Genomic DNA, 11591 nt, shown 5'->3' on the forward strand with positions numbered 1-11591 from the left:
CATCACTTTGCCTCTCAATTAGACATAACTTTCAAACATGGGTGCTATCTTCTAAAAACTGACTATATCTTCACTGTTTTCCTCTTAAAGGTGTGTACTAAGGCCATGTCTGTATTCCTCACAGAGGGATTAACGTTATGTGCTTAAGTCTGAGTCACACAAGTAGTAGAAAAATATTTGTCTGTGTTCTGTTTTTGTATCTGTTTTGTTTTTTTGGTTTGTGTGTTTAATATTTTAGCTCCAAATTTTATCCTCCTCCTAGTACATCCTTCCAATGTTCCACATTCTATACCTCCTCCCTGTTTACCCTGTCTCCACGAGGAGGTCCCCACCTTACCCACTCTATCAGACTTCTAAACTCTAGTCTCTTGAAGGTTAGGTACATTTTCTCTGACTAATCCCAGGCCCAGTAGTCCTCTACTGTTTATGTGTTGGGGACCTCATATCAGCTGATGTATGTTGGTTGGTTGGAGATCCACAGTCTGAGAGATCTCAAGGGTCCTGGCTAATTGAGACTGCTAGTCTTCTTACTGGGTCACCCTACTCTTCAGCTTCCTCCAGCTTTTCCTTAATTCAACCACAGGGTGTTAGCAGCTTCTGTTCATTGGTTGTGTGCAAATATATGTATCTGATTCTTTCAGTTGCTTATTGTGTCTTTCAGTGGGCAGTCATGATAAGGCCCATTTTAGTGAGTGCTTCATACCCTCAGTAATGGTCTCAGGCCTTGAGACCTCCACTTGAACTGGAACCCCCTTTGGGCCTGTCACTGGACCTTCTCTTCCTCAGGCCCCTCTCCATTTCCATTCCTGCAGTTCTTTCAGACAGGAACAAATATGAGTCAGAGTTATGACTGTGATAGCAACACCATCCCTCAATATATGCCCTGTCTTTCTGCTGGAGGTGGGTTCAATAAGTTCAATGGGTTCGCCTTTGATTCCTGAGGGTCTCTCACTTCCCAGGTCTGGTACATTCTAGATCATCCTCCCAACCCCCTTCCTCCCAAGGTCTCTTGTTTCCATGCTTTCTGCTGGCCCTCAGGGCTTCAATTTCTATCCCTGGCCCAATACCAGATCATGTTCCGTTCTTCCCCCACTCCCACCCATTTCTCTCCACTGTCCCTCTCTCCCTCCACCCGTGTGGTTGCTTTCTACTCCCTCCCAAGTGGGACTGAGGCTGCCTCACTTGGTCCCTTCAGCTTATTGAACTTGTTGATTTCTGTGGACTGTATCTTGAGTATTCTGTAGAGTCTTTGTTTGTTTGTTTGTTGGATAATATCCACTTATTAGTGGTAACATACCATGCATGTCCATTTGGGTCTGAGTTACATTACTTAGGATGATATTTTCCAGTTCCATCTATTTGTCTGCAAAACTCAGGATGTTCTCATTCTTAATAGCTGAGTAGTATTCCATTGTGTAAATGAACCACATTTTTGGTATCCATTCTTCTGTTGTGGGACATCTGGGTTGTTCCCAGCTTTTGGCTATCTACCACAAATAAATCCACTATGTGCCCCTGTGGCATGGTGGGACATCATTTAGGTATATTCCCAAGAGTGGAATTGCTGGGTCTTTAGGTAGGTCTATTTCCAATTTTCTGAGGAACATTCAAATTGATTTCCAGAGTGCTTGTTCCACTTTGCAATCCCACCAGCAATGGAGAAGTGTCTCTCTTTCTACACATCCTCGCCAACATGTGTTGTCACCTGAGGTTTTGATCTTAACTGTTCTTACTCGTGTAAAGTGGAATCTCAGGGTCATTTGGATTTGCATTTTTCTAATCACTAAGGACTTTGAACAATTTTTAGGTGCTTCTCAGGCATTAAAGATTCCTCTGTTGTGAATACTCAGTTCAGTTCTAAACCCCATTTTTTCCACTAGGTTGTGTGATTTTTGTTTGTTTGTTAGCTTCTTGAGTTCTTTATATATTTTGGATATTAGCCCTCTATCAGACATGGAGTTAGGATAAATACTCATATTAAGGCTTTATGGTTTTGGCTTCTTTGCCAAAGTTCAAGTGTTTATAGGTGTATGGGTTTATTTCTGGACCTACAATTCTTTTTAAATGATCAACCTGTTTGTCTCTGTATCAGTATCATGTGTTTTTTTTCCTTGTTGCTCTGTAGTAGAGTTTTTGATAAGAGATGGTGATTCTCCAAGAAGTTCTTTTATTGATGATAATTGTCTTCACTATCCTGGGTTTTTTGTTTTTCCATATGAGGTTAAGAATTGCTCTTTTTAAGTCTCTGAAAAGTTGTGTTGGAATTTTTTTTCATTGATTTACTTTAATTTTATTGAGTGTATCGGGGAAGAGGGAAAATGGGTCAAAAGGGAGGGAGGGAGGAAGGAAGGAAGGGAGGGAGGGAGGGAGGGAGGGAGCGAGGGAGGGAGGGAGGGAGGGGTGTTGGAATTTTGATGGGGGTTTTACTGACTCTGTAGATTGCTTTTGATAAGATGTCTATTTTCATTGTTAATTCTACAGATCCATGAGTATGGGAGACCTTTCCATTTATTGGGATCTTTGATTTCCTTTCTCAGGGATGTAAAGTTTTTCTCACACAGATTTTTTAATTGCTTTGTTAGAGTTGCAAGAAGATATTTCATATTAGTGTGCAGAGTTTTGTTTACTTAATTTCTTTCTTGGCACACTTATAATTTGTATGAAGGAAGACTACTAGTTTGTTTTAGTTAATTTTATATCCAGCCACTTTGCTGAAGTTGTTTATCAATTGTAGGAATGCTCTGGTAGATATTTTAGGGTAGCATATGTATACCATGATATTATCTGCAAATAGTGGCACCTTGATTTCTTCCTTTACAATTTGTATCATCCAGATCGCTGTTTGTTTTGCAATTTCTCTATCTGGAACTACTATATCGAATAGCTAGGGAGAGTGGGCAGTATTGTCTTTTCATGAATTTAGTAGGATTGTTTCAAATCTCTCTCCTTTTAATTTGATATTGACTGCTTATTTGTGCTACATTGCTTTTACTATTTTTAGGTACGTGCCATAAATTCCTGATTTCTCCAAGACTTCTAACATGAAGAGGTGGGATTTTTTTTTTTTTGGTTTTTTCTTTGTTTGTTTGTTTGTTTTGCCTAAAGCGTTTTTCAGCATCTAAGATGTTCATGTTACCTTTTCCTTTAGTTTGGGTATATACTGGATTACATTGATGAATTTTCACATATTAAACCATCCCTGCATCTCATGGTGAATGATGATTTTGACAGGTTCTTGGATTCAGTTTTTGACAATTATAATGAGTATTTTTGCATCGGTATTTGTGAGCAAAACTGGTCCAAATTTCTCTTTCTTTGTTGGGTTTTTGTGTGCTTTACGTATCTGAGAAACTATACTGCGCCAGACTATGTATTATGTAGTGTTTCTGCTTCAATATTGTGGAATAGTTTGAGGAGTATTGTTATTAGCTCTTCTTTTATGGTTTCCTAGACTTCTGCCCTAAAACCATCTCATCCTTGGATTTTTTTGTTCGGAAGATTTTTAATGACTGCCTCAATTTTCTTAGTTGTTTCGGAACTTTTTATGTAGTTTACTTTAGCTTGATTTAACTTTGGTACATGGCATCTGTCTGGAAAATCATCCATGTCATCAAGGTTTTCCATGTTTGTTCAGTATATGCATTTGTAATAAGGTTTGATGATTTTTTAATAAACTCAATTTCTGGTATTATGTCTCTGAGTTTGAAATTTTTGATATGGTCTTGGTGCCCTTTAGTTACTTTGGCTATGAGTTTATCTCTCTCCTTATTTTCTCAAAGAACCAACTCTTCATTTTGTTGATTTTTTTGTATTGTTTTCTTTGTCTCTAATTGGTTGATTTCAGCCATGAGTTTGGCTATTACCACACTTTCTTTTCATTCTAGAGCTTTCTGGTGTGCTGGTAAGTAGATACTATAGGATGTCTCCAACTTCTTTATGAAAGCATTTAGTGATCTGAATTTTTCTCTTAACATGACTTTCATTGTGTTCCATGAGTTTTGAAATGCTGTGCCTTCATTTTCATTGAATTCTAGAAAAGCTTCCATTTCTTTATCTTTTCCCTGACCAAGTTATCACTGAGCAGAGATTTGTTCATTTATCATGAATATATGGGCTTTCTGGATATTTTGTTTTTGTTATTGTTGTCCAGCCTTTGTCCATGGTCACCTGATAGACTATCTGGAATTATTTCAATCTTATTTTATGTGTTGAGGCTTCTGTTGTGTCAGATTGTATGTTCAGTTTTGGAGACGATTCCATGAGGTGCTTAGAATAAAATGTATTCTTTTGTTTGGTAATAAAATGTTCCTTAGATATCTGATAAATCTATTTACTTCATAAGTTTTGTTAGTTTCACTGTGTCTCTGGTTAGTTGATGTCCCGCGCTACGTCTCACCAGCAGGAACGACGCGGCACACACAGGATCCTACTGCAGAAAAGCTTTAATGCGTCTTGAGAGGGAGAGCATAAGCTTACAATGCGGAGACGCCGAGTGAGGAATAACCGTCCCTTATATAGGAAACTATCCTCGCCTAGGACATGTCACTGGTCGCTGCCAATTATGCCAGATGACATACCAAAGCGTACGTGTCCCTTTGAGTAGGGAAGTTACCAGGCACCTGCGTATTGCCCTTTTTACTAGGTGCGTTCTGCCAGATGTCGGTGCCATCTTGTAATGGAGTATGTGAGGACAGCTCCTCACATATGTGAGGACAGCTCCTCGGACAGCTCCACACATCTCCCCCTTTTCTGTTTTTTTTTTTAAGCGAACAGGACACCCAGATATAGGAGGGCAAAGACAGAGGTCATATCCTCGTACAAAGTTAGCGAACCTGTACAAGAGAGATACCCTTAGGCTGTTGTTGGGACCCAGGGCACTCCCAACCCATCGCACTGCCATTTTTCGAGGGAGGGAAAACTGGGGCAGAAGCCCTCATGTAATATGACATGCCTTCCAGGGAGCGTATTTGGTAGAACTTCCCTGTGCGATGCTAAGCACGTCACCCCTCATGGGCTGCTCAAGCCAGACACTCTAATCCTGTGCAATGAACCGAGGTTCTAGGAGTGCGAGAGCTGTCCAGCCGGCGACCTGTTGCTTGAGCATGGTCAACCAGATATCGGCTGACGCTCCTTGTTCAAGGGCTACAAGCGCCTGGGCGATCACTACTTTGTCCTTTCTTGTTTGAGATCTCAATTTGCAAAGCAACCAGAGGAGTAACACTAATCCACAGCAGAGGATCACTCCAAAAAGTCCCACTTCCACCCATTCCTTGAAATGAGAGACTGCTGAGGTGATCCAGGACGACAATCCCTCCGTCAAAGACAGGTCCAGTTGGGTAGAATTTACTTGAATGATGGTCGCTCTCAGCTCTCGAAGTGTCTGTTCAAACTCTGAGGTCCAATTCTGTAACAGATGCTGTGAAAGACTCTTAGACAGAATAGCAGCTCGGGTAAATTTGTCATATTATATGGAGGTGACACAAAGGCCTGGGAGTTTTTGCTCACAGCCAAGCTGGGCCAGTTGCCATAGAATGTCTAATTGCTCTCAGACCAGATCTATTGTTGGTTGACAAGCATAAGGCCTCCCTATATCTGAGTATTGGCCGAGGCCTGTCTGTCCCGAGCCACAGAGACGGTGGCCGATAAATGATTGATAGTTTGGGTTGTCTGTACTGAATTTGACAAGGCCAATGCCAAGGCAGTAACCAAGGCAGCGACTGCTGTCGTAGCAATAATGCCAGCAATAATTGCAGAAGTACCAAAATCTCTTTTTCCTCTAAATAAGGTCATGGTCCCCGGGGTATCAACAGGGATCGGGATAAAGCGAGGCATGCGGGTAACTACTGCGATATTTTATATGAGTAGCTGTCCAGACAGAGGCAGCAGGTTTGATGTTCCCCGTCCAGGAAAATGACAACCGTCCCTTTTCGCCCTTTCCTCCAAGTAGCATCGCCATGGGCGTAAGATCAGTGCAGCTACCATTAACGCAATGTAAGGCCACCACCATAGAAAACTGTGGCGTTAGCCACAGTGTCCTCCTCACCAGTTCCCCATGTGGCCTCCCTTAACCAAGCAGAAGATTGATTACATAACATAATGCAAGGGAGATCAAAAGATGTTTTATTGAATATGCCAAAACAAAGGCTGCCCTTAAGGGGAATAGTCCTATTTTCTTTTAGTCGTTCAACCTGTGGATCCTTAGGTAAATAGGCCAACCCTAAATCTCTGTTAGTGGTATATCACCGGCATCAGGAGTGGAAAGGTTGACATTATTCCCCATCGTAGCTCGCCCTGCACCGTTGCTGGCATCCATGGAAGAAGAGTAAGGAGGTGCAGGAGTCCCAGTCCCTTCTTGATCACTTGCTGTGATGCTCCGAGTAAGTCGTCCTGGGATCCATATGGGATTTTTATTGTCCTGTGCAAAAACACAGACAGCTCCCCTGGATCTTATTAAAACAGGATCCGGGCCTTTCCATTCATTTGTCAATACATCCTTCCATTTGACTAATTCTTTTGTCCTTTTGGGCTCTGAGCAATGTCGCTCAGCCGCTGTTTGTCCAGCTTCATCAACATTTAAAAAATTTAAGGTAAAAAGGGCCAGAGCAGTGGCCACTCGGGGTGTTGGGGGGAGTTCTATCATAATTCCCCCTCTTTGTTTTATTAAATATGATTTGAGCGTCCGATGAGCATGCTCTATGATTCCCTGTCCTTGAGGGTTGTAGGGCAGGCCCGTCAGGAGGGTAACCTGCATCTGAGCACAAAACTGACGGAATTTTTGAGATGTGTAGGCGGGGCCATTGTCAGTTTTTACACATTTTGGCTTTCCCCAAGCACTCCATGCTTCAAGGCAGTGCTGAATGACATGTGTTGTTTTTTCTCCTGTAAGTGGGGTGGCATGTAGAATGCCAGAACATGTGTCTATAGATACATGCACATACTGTAATTTTCCAAAAGTAGAATTATGAGTAACATCCATTTGCCAGATTTGCAATGGCTGTATTCCTCTCGGGTTGACCCCGATGTGAGGAACTGGGAGGAACTGGCAGCACTGTTGGCATTGGGTGACTATATCACGTGCCTCTTTTCTAGTTATAGAGAAGCAGCGGCGTAAAGTTTCTGAGGTGACATGGAAATTGCCATGAAAGGCTTTAGCGGCCTCTAAAGGAGAGGCCAGGGTCACAGCTATCATTTTTGTGGCTTTGTCAGCCAAATCATTCTCTGAACTCATTGGGCCAGGGAGTCCAGAATGGGCCCATATATGAGTAATGTATACAGGGAATCTTCTATTTAATAGGATAATTTGGATTTTTCGGAAAATATCTGCCACCTTACTAGTGGTTTTAATTATACCGGCGGTTTCAAGAATACTAACAGCATTAACCACATAGGAGGAATCTGAAACAATATTTAGAGGAACCTGGAATTTTTCAATAACCTCCATGACCACTAGGCATTCTACCACTTGGGGTGAGGTTTCAAAATATTCTCGTGAGAATACTTGGGAGTTTACCACATATGCTCCCACCCGTTTTTGACCCATCCGTATACACTGTTATCCCCTCCTTTAATAATCTCTGGGATGTGACGCGAGGGAAAACAACAGGTTGTGATCTTGCAAAACACAATAGGGGTGTTTAGGATAATGATTATCTATCTTCCCTGTAAAGGATGTGAGCAGCATTGCCCAAACATTAGAGGTAGCGGCTAGAGTTTGGACCTGGTAGGGTGTATATGGGATAATCAAGGATTGGGGTGGAGTCCCAAAATGACAGATGGCAGCTTTTGGGCCCTTAATAGCCAGATGTGCTACTGTGGCTGGATACCAATCAATAATCTTCACAGGGGAAGCATGTGGATGGATCCATAACAGTGGACCTTGTTGCCATAAAACTGCAGTGGGTAAATCCTTGGTATCTAGTACACAGAGTGAAAAATGTAGAGACCAATCAATGTGTTGCAATTGGGCCTGTTTTATGGCATCTTCTACTTTTAGTAAGGCCTTGGTTACAGCGGGAGTTAGCACACGAGGGGAGGTGATGTGGCCGTCCCATTCCAATATTTCAAACAAAGGTTTTAATTCCGCGGAAGGGATTTTCAAAAATGGTCTCGACCAGTTGATATCTCCCAAGAGCTTCTGAAAGTCATTAAGAGTATGGAGGTGGTCTCTACGGATTTCCAGTTTCTAGGGTATAATCTTATCAGGGAAAATAATGGATCCTAGAAAATGACCTGTGTCAGCAATTTGGACCTTTTCTGTAGCAATATGTAAGTCCCATTGTTTAAGGGTTTTTTGTAATAAGGAATAGGCTTGTTTGAGTAATTCTAAGTCTTTATGACACTTCAATATATCATCCATGTAATGGATTAACAGTAAATTTGGATAGGTCTCCCTGACTGGTTTAAGGGCTTCCTGAACATATAACTGACACATCATAGAACTGTTGGCCATGCCCTGAGGTAGGACCTTCCACTGGTATCTTTTATCAGGTTCAGTATGATTAATTGATGGGACAGTAAAAGCAAACCTGGGCCTATCAGGGGGGTAAAGCAGAATAGAGAAAAAACAATCCTTGATATCTATTATTACCAAATTCCAATCTTTTTGTAGGGCCGAGAGTATAGGAAGGCCCCGCTGAATGGGTCCAAGGGATTCCATCTGATCGTTAATGGCCCTCAAGTCATGGAGTAGTCGCCATTTTCCTGATTTTTTCCTTATTACAAAAATTGGGGTGTTCCAAGGAGAGGTGGAGGGCTCCAAATGTCCCAATCTTAATTGTTCATCCACCAGTCCTGTAGCTGCCTGTAATTTCTCAGAAGTTAATGGCCATTGGGGAACCCACACCGTGTCCTCCGTCCTCCATGGTATTGGTCGTGCTGCCCCAATGGCGCCTAGGAAAAACCCAGGCCTTTTTTATGGGGGTTGGCGATCAGTTCAATGGACGTGAGACAACCCTGTTCTAATTGCCCTAGGCCTTTCGCTTCCTTATAGCCCATCCTTGACATCATGTGGGCCACTTGTGGGGGGTATTCATTAGATAAGGTCAGTCCCATGGTCTGCATAACATCCCTCCCCCAAAGATTAACAGGCAGGGGAAGTACATAAGGAATAAATTGTCCCTGTCGGCCATCGGCAGTTGTCCAAGTTAGAGTGGCAGAGCTGATCATAGGGCATGACTGGTAGCCTAATCCTTGTAGTGAGTGAGAAGATTTTGTGGTAGGCCATGATTGAGGCCACCATTTTGAGGAAATTATACTTTTATCAGCCCCAGTATCCAGTATGCCTTCGAATTTCTTTCCATTAATTTCTAAGCTCAATTTTGGGCGGTTGTTAAGGTGAACCACCAAATATGCCGAATCATGACCAGTGGACCCCATGGGTCCCTTGGTATCCTGTATCGTGGCCTGGGAGCACGGAAGGAGTAATAACTGTGCTATTCTATCTCCTTTACTTATGGAAAAAACCCCATCGGGACTTGAACAAAGAATCTGAACATCAAGAGAGCGCTGAGCTTCAACAAGGCCTGGATGGACTATCAGTCCTTGTAGGGTGAGAGATCCTCTCCCAAGGACAAGGCCTATGGTTCCCGGGGGTAGAGGCCCCACAGTCTGAGCAAGAATTGGCTGAATGCCCATCTGGGGCATTAGAAAGAAGTCTGAGGCGGCACACAGGTCCAATTTTGTGTCGCCTCTTGGGGGACCTCCTCTGCCGGGGTCGTGGCCCTGTGAAAACGGTTCCCATATCTTTGAGGGCCCTGGGACCGGGGGCCCAACAGCCCGTTTTTTGACATTTCATTAGGTCGAGTCTCCAAAGGAGGGAGTAGTTTGCCTTTAATGTCTCTCACTGATCAGCACTGGTCAGCCCTATGGTAGCCTTTGCCACATCGGACACAGAGGGTTGCAGACCCCCTGTCTCTTTTTGTCATCCTGCAGTCTCTTTTTAGATGGCCTGTTTTCCCACATTGAAAGCATGATCTTTTATCCGTCCCTTTAATGGGGCGTCGCTGGGATTGGAGAATGGCGGCCTCCAGGCCTGAGTTAGTAAGGGGCCCTCCAAGTTCCCTGCAAACTCTAAGCCAATCCTGTAGCCCTTTATTTCTTTGGGGGGCTATGGCTGCTCGGCATTCCTGGGTGGCTTGCTCGAAAACAAGCTGTTCTATAAGCGGTGCTGCTTGTTCAGGATCGCCAAAGATTTGTCCTGCAGCCTCTGTCATTCTAGCTACAAAATCTGAGAAATTTTCCTGGGGTCCCTGAACGATTTTTGTAAGTTGATTATCAATCCCTCCTCTCCTGGACAGTGCCTTCCAGGCTCTAATAGCCGTGCTGGAGACCTGAGCATAGGCGCCCCAGTGGTAAGCAGACTGATCAACTGCAAAGCGGCCCTGTCCTGTTAAGAGTTCGAAAGTCCATTCCTGTTGCTCAGGTATTAAGGTCGTAGCATTCGCTCTGGCCTGTGTTTGGGCTGCCTCATACCAGAGCACTTTCCATTCCATGTATTGGCCCATGCTGGCAAGGGCTGCCTTAGCAATCATCTGCCAATCAGCTGGTGTCAATGCTGTCATGGCCAACTTGTCGAGTTGTATTAGAGTAAAGTTGGCCGTGACTCCATACTTTCTAACTGATTCCGCTAATTCCTTAATCTGATTATATTCAACAGGGGCATGGACCTGTCCTCCCTCCGGAGTCTCAAAGATAGGAAATGTCATACTCAGCTTTCTTCTCACCCTCTCGGGGACTAGTGAGAAGGCACGTGAGCGTGTCTCATATGGAGGGGGCGCCATTGGTGGCGGCCGCGCTAGAAGGCTTCTATTACTTCCCCTACATTCATCGGGGTAATATCTTTCCTCCTCATATTTAACTGCTTCCTCATCTAGCTCGGCCTCCTCCTCTGAGTCTAAGGTTTTATTTTCAGAGCTTTCAGAACTGTCGAGGTTCAGCGCTTCTAGCTCTTTCACAGGGTATAGGCTGGCTCCCCCTCCTGGTTTATGTGTAGAGGAAGAAGTGCTGGAATCTGAAAATTTCAATGCTCCCTTGTCTGCGGACTTACCAGGAGGGCCTTTTTTCTTTCTTAGGACGTCCTTTTTCTTGCGCACACCCAACCTCTCACTATGTTCGGTTTCTGACATACTTTCCCGGACTACCTCGAGAGTGGCCTGTCCTTTTACTACTGCTGCCTTACACGTTTCATCCTTTAAACAATTCTTAACCAGCTTCCATATAGCTTTGGTCCCTAGGCGCAGATCCTCTTCCGCCAATTTTCTGTCAAGGTCTTTTCCAAGTTTGTTTCATGAGGCAATTGTAAACAAGCCTGAACAGGCAAACCAAGGAGCCACCCTCTCTACCTCCTTCACAAAGTTTTTAAGTGTTCTTCCTCCAATTTTGATGTCCCTCTGCTTTAACACTGTTTCCAAGGCCGTGACCACAGACTGTGAGGATCCCATGATGGGCCAGGAACGCCGGCGGCTTATCTACGTCCGTCTGACAAGGCGTGAGGTGAAAGGGTAGAGACGGACACGCTGCTCTCTTATGTATGGGAGTCTTACACGCACCTCCCCGGACGGTGCCACTTATCTACGTTGGCCTTATCGCGTCCT

At 43.7% G+C, this 11591-nt stretch overlaps 1 pseudogene; it reads right to left on the reverse strand.

The window, feature by feature from the left end:
• Positions 1-9731: 9731 nt before the first annotated feature.
• On the reverse strand, positions 9732-10712 carry LOC134479968 (igE-binding protein-like; annotated as a pseudogene).
• Between the last annotated feature and the right edge of the window lie 879 nt (positions 10713-11591).

Source organism: Rattus norvegicus, chromosome 8 (assembly GCF_036323735.1).
Source record: "Rattus norvegicus strain BN/NHsdMcwi chromosome 8, GRCr8, whole genome shotgun sequence".
NCBI classification, from domain to species: Eukaryota; Metazoa; Chordata; class Mammalia; order Rodentia; family Muridae; genus Rattus; species Rattus norvegicus.